This window comes from Prionailurus bengalensis, chromosome D4 (assembly GCF_016509475.1).
Source record: "Prionailurus bengalensis isolate Pbe53 chromosome D4, Fcat_Pben_1.1_paternal_pri, whole genome shotgun sequence".
Lineage (NCBI taxonomy): Eukaryota > Metazoa > Chordata > Mammalia > Carnivora > Felidae > Prionailurus > Prionailurus bengalensis.
The window spans coordinates 85,163,257-85,173,919 of record NC_057359.1 but is presented as its reverse complement, the minus strand read 5'-3'; positions in this window follow the sequence as shown (position 1 = coordinate 85,173,919).

The following is a 10,663-nucleotide window of genomic DNA, read 5'->3' as shown; positions in this document are numbered from 1 at the left end:
TCTGCACACGTGTTGGCAGATCCCAGGCACTGCCCTGGAGATGTGCACCCCAATACCTGCAGCCCACACCTGCCTGCTCCCTGCCCCACGCGTGGCTGAGCTGGGAGCCAGGACGGGGCAGAGAGCCCCTGCTGGTTATGGGGTGGGGCTTCTCCCCTCACCACCCTTCCCCTGCAGCAGGGGCCTGGGCAAGAAGGAAAACAAATAACCTTGCAGTGTTTAAATAAGCAAAGTTTTGTGCAAAGCAGAGGTTAATGTACTTTATTGTTCAATGTCATGTTTATAGTGGATTGGTGGAGGGAAAAATGTGATTAATTGCCCCGAAGCCCACGGATCTACAATTATTTGGTTGTTGTGAACAAATAAAGGACTACAGTATTCATCATATTCAAATGAGGCAGCAGAATAAATGATGGCGGGCCGGGTAGGAACAAAACCTAGGCGTGTTCCCGCACAATCGGAAGGCGACTGGCGCCTTGTCAACCAGACGCAGGGTGGTGGCGGGAGCCGAACCCGTTTGTCTCTGTACCGCCAGCAAGGCTTGGGCTGACCCTGCAGGTGCCGGCGTTAATTCATGTCACACCTCGCGCCTCCAGCCTTCGTGGTATGAAAACCAGGCGCCAATTTTGTAATAAAGACTTGTTTCCGACGAGGCCCAGTTTGGGGCGGGGGGCACAGATCTTCATTAGAGCCCCTTTCCCGGGCCACGCTCGTTACAGAGCACAGGTACTGGCTAAATGTGTCCGATCATTCATCATGATTTTGCCCTCCACTTTGTCACAGCGTGGGGATTTAAGGAAGATAGATGGTACAAGATGTTGTCTCCTCCACAGACGCTTTCTGCTCTGGTAAGTGTGTCCGATGCAGAATTATTTTGCCACTTTATTATTTCCTAGTGAGTGTTTGTCAGAGCTTCGCCTCTTGGAAGGAGCGAGTTGTTTCCTGTCACTCAGGGATGTCTCGGGAGCCGTGATGCTTGGCTGGGCTTGCCAGCCAGCTGGAACCTGGGCAGGGTCCCCAGGCAAGGCTGGGGGGAGGCAGTCCTGGGAGTCTGGGCCACAGGGCGAATGTCAAATCCAACAGAAATGGGGGGGAGGCAGGCTTCAGGAGAAGGTGGGGCACGGGGGCTTTAGATATGCCACGCTGGGGGAGTTAACGGGGCATCCTTCAGGATCTGGCCTGGCTGGAGGCCAGCCCGCTGGACAGGGAGCTGTTTGAACTAGTGTCCAAAGGGCTGGAAGAGCCTGGCCTTGAGCTGAGCCAGCTGGAGAGGGTATGGGCAAGGCTGGGGCCCTGCGGGGCTGCTGATGGCCTTAAGTCAGTGTGGCCAACTCTGGTACCCACTGCTGGCACCAGCAAAGCTTCCTGCCCTGATCAGGATGGCTGAGGGGCCACGACGTGCCCAGCAGGGAGGCCAGATGGGTGAAGATGTGAGGCTACAGATGAGGATGAGTTCAGCTTGAACCCCAGAGTCTAGCCCAGAGCCCAGGGAACTCTGGGGAATGTGGGAACTTCATTCCAGGCAGTGCTGGGACACAGAGGGGAGGGCCCTGGAATCTGAGGGTGAATCTGGCCCCAGGGAGAAGGTAGGGGATCCGGGGGGCCACCAGCCCATCTTGTGGTCCTTCCTCACTTGTGTGCGCTCTGCAAGGGTCTCTCCACAGGCCCCATCCTCCAGGGTACCCACTTCCCACTGCCACGACTGCTGGCTGGGCCAATGATGTTCAGCTGCCTCAGCCTCTCCAGCACACAGGGGTGAAACCTACTTTGCCTTTGCTTCCCGCCCCCGGCCCCACCTCTGGCCTGACTGGTGAATCCAGAAGAAACGCTCTTCAGAAGTTCAGAGGAAACGCAAGGACCAGCTCAGGAAGAGCCCAGGCAGAGGGACCCAGGGCACAGGGTATGTGAGGGCGCCCATCTTTCTCTGGCCCCAAGACAGCACTGCGGGAGTCCCCCTTGCTAATGTGCAGATGTCTCTCCCTCCTCCAGTCTCTCCAGAGGCCGCGTGATGTAGGACAAAGAGCACGGTTGGAGAATCGTCCTCGCGTGGGTTCAAAGCACTAACTAGCTGTAATGTTTTTGAGACTCGGTTTCCCCATCTGTGAAATGGGGACAACGAGAGGACTTCCCTCTCGGAAGGTCTTGCCATGGATCCTGGCACGTGTAAGTGTTCTGGCAACTCAGATGTCCCTCCACCGCCACCACCCCCCCCCCCCGCCCCGCCTCCCTCTCTCTGGTTCCTGGCTGCTAGGAGACCCTCATTCCTCCTGACCTGTTCCCCCTGGGCCAGGCTGGCCCTGCTGTGTGGTGTCCGCACTCTGGGCTTCCTGGCTGGCATCCAAAGTGCGTGCAAATGAGGGAGGCGACATCGTAAGACGGGGGACTGCCTTTCTGCCCCGTGCACTTCCCCGCCCGTCCGCCCTCTGGCAACATCTTCTAGGGAATCTTAACAGTTCACAGCAGCTACCTCCCCTCCCCTTCCCCAGCCCTCCTCTACGCCCTGGCTGAGCCCCGGGAGGGACACAGTCCCTGCCCTTCAGGAGCTGGGAGGAGAAGACAAAATGGGAATGGGGGGAGGGTGAGCAGATCATTACTCCAACTGCCTCCGGGCCCTCTGCCGGTGCAGGTGTGAGGTCAAAAGTCCCCGGTGATGGGTATTCACTTACCGAGCCCCGACTTCGGCCGGACCCGGTGCTGGTGCTTCTCTGACCGCGCCTCTCTGTGTCCGTGCCACGGCGTGCTCTCACCCCCACTTCGCAGCTGAGCAAACTGAGTCCGCGAAGTAACGCGCTGGAGATCTCGCAGGGAGGGATTCGAACCCGCGAGGCTTCCGGCGTCTTAATTTCCCGGTTGCCAGCCAGCAGATAGGCTCACCGACCGAGCAGCGGCGATTGACACGCACTGCGTCCAATCAGAACCCACACCCGTCCTAGCTCAGGGTTTCTTTGTTTTTCTACTCCGCCCACTTCCAAATTCCTGGCACCCAATTCCTGCTAAGGTTCCAGTTAGGAACCCCAAATCCGCGCTTCTGTGCAGTGTTGTGTTTAGGGTCTAGTTTCCTTTTTTTCTCCCCTAGTTTATCGGGATGTTGTATTTTGTGGCTTGTCTTCCGTTCGTTCATTCATTCCTTCATTCAGCAGACACTGAGGACCCATGATGAGCAGTGAGATCAAACCAGCAGGTGGTGAGAGCCAGCGCGAGGGGCTGGTAGCCCCAGCTGGAGGCTCCCGAGTGGAAGGGCTGGCCGAGCCACCTGCACGGTGCCTTGTGTGGCAATGGCTGTGGGCAGAACCAAGGGCGCACGGGCCTCCGCCGGTGGTGGAGGGGTGGGACGGGCACTATTCACCACCCAGAGGCCCTCGGGCTGGGGAGCAGCGGTGGCTGGGTCCTTCCCTCCATCCCCCAAGTGCTGCCCCGAGCTGGTCCGCATCCACTCTCCGCAGGCCTGTGGCCCCAGTCACCTAATGGCATTCATACTTTCCTCCTCCCTGCCTCTTTCTGTCCTGCAGCCTGAGTGATTGCCCTTAAACACAGATCTACTGATGTCACCCTCTGCTTCAAAAACCTCAGTGGTTCTCAGTAGAGTGCCCACCTACTCTAAACCTAAACCTTGAATTGGGCAGTCAAGGCCTTCCACGATCCAGCACCAACCTACCCAATGCCATCGTTCATGAGCTTGATTTTAGCCTCACTGATACTCTTTCTCTACATGAATTTCCTCAGCTGTAAAGGAGGAATAAAAATAGTACCTACTATGGCCACCTGCATTTTCCAAAGATGTCCACTGCAATATAGATCGCATCCCACAAAGCTCCTCTTGTAAGAACCATGACTCTTTCCAGGGGATGGTGACAATGGTGCTCCCTCCCCTTGAACTTGGATGTACCTTTCCGACTGCCGTTAACAGATATGGCAAAAGTGACGCCATCTGACTCCTGAGGCCAGGTCATGAAAACGCCACGGACTTCTCTGTTGTTCTCCTGGGATGCTCACTCTTGGAGCCTGGCTGTTGTGCTGCAGAGAAGCTGGGCAGCCACATGGAGAGGCCGTTATAGGTTCTGGTTGACAGTGGGCACCAACTGGCCAGCCATGTGTGTGAGCCATCCTGAAAGCCATCTGCCCCAACCAATGCCACGCGGAGCTGAGAGGAGCTGACCCTGCCAAGCCCTGGAGCAAAATAAATGATAATGGTTATGCTAAGCCACTGTTTTAGGGCAGCCTGTCACACAGCAAAAGGTAACAGAAACACCCGCCCCCAAGGGTTGTTGTAGGGTACATGAGTGTGTTCGTGCCTGAGGTGGCCGTAACAAAACACCACAGGTTGGCAGGCTTGAACAACAGAAATTTATTCTCTCACGATCGCGGAGGCTCAAAGTCCAAGATCAAGTTGCCAGCATGACTGGGTTCTGGTGAGAGCTTTCTCCTTGGCTTGTAGCTGGTCGCCTTCTCCCCGTGTCTTCACGTGGACTTCCCTCTATCCATCTGTGTCCTAATCCCCTTTTCTCCTAAGGACACCAGTCATACCGGGTAAGGGCCCATCCTCGTGACCTCATTTTAACTTAATTGCCCCTCTAAAGCCCCTATCTCTTATGTCTATTCTATCTCAATAAAACTGGAAGGAAAAAAAAAAGTCACACTGGATTTGGTGCAGAGGGCTAGGATTTCAGTTTATGAAGTTTGGGGAGGTGGGGGATACAATTCAGCCCCTAACAATAAGTAAGTACATAGGAAAAACTTAGAACAGTACCTGTAGCAAAGTAAACACTCAGTAAATTCTGGCTGTGTTGTTATTCTAACCACTGCCACGGGGACAGCTCCTTCCAGCCATGGGGACAGCTCCAGATCCCCAGGCCTCCTCTGGGACTGTCTCTTGGGCCTACTGTGCCCAAACCTGTTCTCCACCTACCCAAATCCCTCCTGTCTTAGGAGACCTAGCTCGTTCACCACCTCTGCCATAAGGCTTCCCCGACCCCTCTCTCTCCTTCCTCTGAGCTCGTGCTGGGGGCTCTGGTTAGCAATCATTCTGGTCTTCAGCGTTTGAGAAGCTTTGCTTTTTTTGAACTGCGCCTTTGCTTTGTTTTCTAACATAGAATGTTTTTTCCTCTGAAAATAAGTTGTGCTCAGTTTATGAAATTCAGACAGTACAGAGAGGTTTAAAAAGAATGTGAAAATCAGCTAGAATTAAGGACTATTTAACATTTTGGTTTGTATCTTTCTGGAGGGCTTCGTGCATGTGTGTGCGCATGCGCACGCGGATGTTTCTTGAATCCAGGACAATGTTGATCGTAGAATGCATCATTGATTTAATTACACAGCTTTTAGGGGGGGGGATAACTACTGTAGGAAGCATATATATTAATTGCAAATGCACACCCTGATTTCAGAAATGTGTAAAAGTAAAAAATATGTACATCTTAGCATCAAGAAAATACGATATAAGCATGTATCTGTTTTTCAAAATGGGAATCTCCATAAAAACTATTTTATGGTCTACTTACAAAAATCTGAACACCAAAGCCTTGCCATCTTTCCGCATCAACAAATTAATACCCACACCATCGATTCTAATGGCTGCATAGTATTTCATTAAATTGATGTATGATAATACATTCAGTCCTCACTGAAAGGCATGAAGTTTTTTATTATCCTTCCGCTACAAACACATTTATAGACCTCTGACCTTATTTTCCTGGAGATAAATTCCTCCAATCAGCGCGGTGGGGCAGGAGAGTGGAAGCTCTTCGTCCGCGAGTCGGCGGCCACGAGCCCGTGTGCTCCCCGAGCACAAGAACTGTCCCTGAGCCACCTGTGGGTCCTCTGGCACAGGGTCCCGTCACCGAGCCTGGGGCACCATGGTGTTCCGAGAATACTTGGCACGTACTAATTTCTTAGTGGTAAGTCAGACCTCGCATAAATACCCTGCCTGGCACTGAGCTGCGTGATGAACTCAACTTTCTGCACCTGAGATTGCCAACATTAAAAGCATAGTTTTGGGGGTCAGCTGTGGTTTCAGTCCCAGAGTGGCTACTCGGTGTGTGACTTAATCTCCCAGAACCTCAGTGTCCGTATCTGTACAAGGGAGATCATGACACCTCTTTGGCAATCTTCCGTGGCCGAGGGTCTGCCCTGGCTCCGTGCAGCACGCAAGAGGGTATAAAGGCAGGGCATGTCCTCCCAGACACGGCTCTCAGGGAGCCCACCCCCGGGGAGGTCTAGAGCATAAACTGGGGCTGGGGGGCGCACCTGGGAGCTCCAGGACCTGCGACAACCAGAGCAAGGGCAACCGTGCCTCAGTGGGCTCTGGGCTCCGTCGGTGAGCTCCATCCGCCACCGCAGTGGCGGGAGGTGGGGGCGGGTCCTTCAGGTTTCGAAGAAGACGCCATTTGCTGACCAAGCAGCTACCAAGTGCTTGACGTCCGTTTTCTGATTTCATCCTTCTGGCAAGGAGGAAATTGCAGGCCCAGTTTACAGAGGGCAAAACCTGGGCTCAGAGACTGTGCCCTGCTCCCACCACCATCCTTCTCCTCTTCTCCCAGCCCCTCTGCAGCCAGAGCGAGCTCTCCAAAACACTGAGCTACTGGTGACATTCCTCTGCTTACCACCTTCTTAAAGGAAAGGTCTCCCCAGGGTCCAAAGTCCTAAACATGGCACGATCAGGGTCCCACGTGGAAAGCCTGCTTCCCCAAACCGCTCCAGCTTTATTTGCACCCCTCACCTCCTGCTCCTCTGGCTCTAATCACCCGGTTTCCACACAATGCAAGCTCTCTCCTGCCTCAGGGCCTTTGCACAGGCCTTCCACTGCCTTTAGCTACTTAATCTCTACTCATTCTTGCAAGTTCAGCTTAGATTTAGCTTCTCAAGGAAGCCTTCGATGACATTTTCCTTACGCAGGTTAAGCCCTTCTGTTCCATTTTGTAACACTGATATTCTTATCATCATTAGGGTAGATCACAGGAAATTGACAATGGTTGACCATTTTGGACCTACATTAATGGCAATTTCCTATGGTTCAACCTGATAAATATTTATCGTGTTATCTTTTCAATGGCAGGCCCTCTGACATTTATTAAATGCTCACCATTGATAATATTAAATGCCCACCATTGTACGTGGACACAATACAGAACCCCAATGAATTCTGGTGAATGAATAAATAATAAAGTGCAGGCTGGGATTGAACCCCAGTCTCTCTGGGAGAATTTTTTTGTGTTTGTTTGTTTGTTTGTTTGTTTTTCTCTCTGGGAGAGTGGAAGCAGCCTGGCATCCAGTCTACACTAACATGGGGCTGCCTGCCTACCACTCGGCACCAGCTACAGGTTGCAAAGACAGAGGCCAAGGGAGGCAGCCCAGGCCCTGCCGGGGGGGACGGCACTGGCCCACGGTGGCTCCAGCTGCTACGTGATCCGACCCCGGCTCCCCAGGACCGTGTCTGGTTTCACTAGGAAGCGGCCAGAATGGTACTCCGGCTCATCTAGGAAAAAGAGCCCAAGTTTGGGGACACGACTTCAGTGCTGTCCCTCCCCAGTCCTCACCACCGGCCTGGCATTCCAGCCTCGCAGCTGCATGGCGCCGAGCCCCTGCAGCCACACGGTGGCAGTGTTGGCACCAACTGGGCTCCAGAGGAACGGAAGCCTCAGCCTGGTGGCTCCTGCAAGATGCCCTTAGAGGCTGCGCGGCCAGTGAGCGCACACTGTGTGCACAAAGGGTGCCTGCGCGGGCCGGGCCACGGGTGTGCACCGTGTCAACCTGTGTGGGTGCTTGCATGCGGGGGGAATGTCTGGAGGGGTCTGCATGCGTAGGTACAAACACGTATTAGGATTTCTGTATGTGGGTGTGTTTGTGTGCCCCCATGCATCCGTGTTTATCGGCGTGTCTTTGTGTCTCTGGCTGTGTATAGGTGTCCCTGTGTGTGTGTGTGTGTGTGTGCATCTTCGTGACTAATAGAATGCGTGTCTGACTGCGTATGGTCTCTTTCTGCCTCCATGCACTTCTGTTTGTTAGCATATCTGTCTTTGCTTTGTGACTGTGTTGATGTGATGGTGGTGGAATGTGTGTGTGTGTGTGTGTGTGTGTTTCCGACTGGGCGTCTGGGCCTCTCTCTGAGGAGAGCCAGTAGTTGTGGGATGAGTGTGCCTGGATAGCAGGACACATCAAGGTCAGGGACTTCTGGGACTCAGCCTCCCCCTCCGCTGGCCCCTGCCCCCCCCAAGACGCACATGGACAGATGCTCTGGTTCTGACCCGCAGCTCCCCACCACTGGCTCCCCCAGGTGGGCAAGCCCCCCGGAAGTGCTCTGTCCCGCTCCCTGCCCTTACACCTTCCTCTCTGATGCCTTCTCCACCAAACAGCAGCTCCCACAGCCTCAGATATTCATCCAGAGGTACCTACAGAGCTCAAGTCACCTCCTGACCCCGTTCCCCTGATGGAACAAATTCCCCTGCCTAGCACCTGCTTCTGGCAGCCTCAGGCCTGCCTGCAGCCTGGCAGGATAAGGTCCTGCCACTGCCACAGCTCCCTCCCTGGGAAGCTGCACCTCGTATCTAGGGTCCCAAGCAGGTCCTGAAGGAGCAGACTTCAGAGCATGGCACGTCTCCGTCCTCAGACTGGAGGCGCCTAGAGACAGGGCTCTGCCTCTCCCCTCTGACCTCGGAGTGGAGCCATGTCTCTGATTCTATCACCCAGTCCTGGAGAGAATGTGGGCACCCTGGTTCCTTCTCCAGGCCCCAACTCTGGCCCTGAGCAGGCATTTCACAGCATGGGTGCCAGCTCCCTCCCAGCTCTCGCCTCCCCCCCCCCCTTCCCAGGCAAGGGCCCGGAGTGCCACATCTGGCCACATCTGGCCACCCTTCCCCCGTGGTTATTAATAATTGGGTATTAGGCGAGAGGCGACTATTGATTCTGGCGCAGGCGGCTCTGGGTCGGGGTAATTTATGGAAACACTGGCGTCCCCGGTGATAAATAATGAGGTGATCGCAGAGACAGGTCACTAGTGAGTGGCCTCCAGCCCGCTGCCCTGTCCACTAACACACAAGCTCATAAATGGAGGGAGAGAGGAAGAGAGACCCCAGGCCGGCCATCAAGACAAAGGATGCGGTTGGTGGTAAGAGGCACCGGGGAAGACAGGGAAAGCGGAAACACGCGGCAGTGGGGGCCAGGCAGGGGGCTGGTGGGGAAGGGGCAGGACTTCGCAGAGAGAAGGACAGAATGACAGACAAGGACAGGGACACAGAGCGAGAGGCAGGGCAGAGGAGGGAGAAGGCAGATGTGAGGACAGAGAGATGGGGCAGGGAGAGAGGGGGAAAGACAGACAAAGCCAGAGAGACTGAGAAACGAGGAGCAACAGAACTGAGTAGGGCAGGGACAGCGACGGGGAGATGAGGGACAAAGACAAAGAGAGGCGAGGCTGTGGTACAAAAGGCCAGCGGTGCCGAGTGCCCACTGTGCGCTATGGGTTCTTACTTCGTCGTCCTGGCTGCCCCGAGCAGTGATTCAGAGCACGGACTCCACAGCCGGCCTGTCTAGGTTCAAATCCCAGCACCACCCCTTGGCCCCAGCGGCATGACCTTGGGCAGGCCACCTCGCTCCCAGCGCCCAGTGCCCCCGTCTGGAACGTGGAGCCAACATACCTATGCCGACGGTGGCTAAGAGGATTAAACAAGTCAACATCTGTGCCCTTGGGGACCGGCGCCTGGCACCAGTGGGGACTCTAAAAGCGTGTTTGTCCTGGCTCGAGTTGATTTCAGACAATTCCATTTGATTTGATTCTCTGCCATTTGATAGAGTGTCTAGTTTACAACCCACGAATCAAGAAAAAGGAGATGTGGTCTGATTGGACAGCTTTGGGGAGACGCCCTGCAAGAAGCAGGGGTGGGTTTTGGGCCTTGAGGTGGAATTAGAAGGAAGGGCATTCCAGAAGGCAGTCACAGTTAATGCAAAAGCATCACAAATTTCGAGGCTGGAAGGACCCTTGAAAGCCTAGTGCATCGCTAATGCCTGGATTTCCCCTATACTAGCTCCGGCCAGCATCACTCAGCTTTGACTTGGTTACCTCCAGGGACAGGGAACTCATTACCATTCTTGGGAAACCGACTCTGAGAAGGTCCTTCCTCAAACTCAGCCTTTACATGCTGCCCCCAGGCCCCCCACCCCCTCGCCCACCCCAGTTCAGCCCTGCAGAAGTTTGTAGTCAGCAACTGGAAGCTATTCACAGCACCCCACCCCCCACCCCACTTTCTAATCATCAGGTACGACCATTCTCAGCTGCTCCAAATATTCCTCCTAGGCTGGCTGGCGAGTCCCCTCCTGGCACTGGCTGCTCTTCTGGGCAGTTCCAGCCAAGTGAGCCTCCAGGGGCAGAGCCGAGGACTTGCTGTGTGCTAAGCAGGGCTGGACTGTTCCCTTTACCCTAGATGCACAGTGTTCAGACTTTGATGCCCAGAGCCCTGAGGTTTCTTAGAGAGACAGCAGGGGCTGCCCTAGAGTTGAAGGGATGACTCCTCTCTCCTTCCATCTACTTTGTGATTCGTTCTGCATAGTAAAAAGCGTGAAAACTCCCAGTCTACAGGTGGCCACCCCAATGGGAAGCAGCTTCAGGCAGCGAGTGCTAATGGCAGTGTGTCCTGGGTTGGCGTCCTGGTTTTGCCACCCATTGACCTGGTGACCT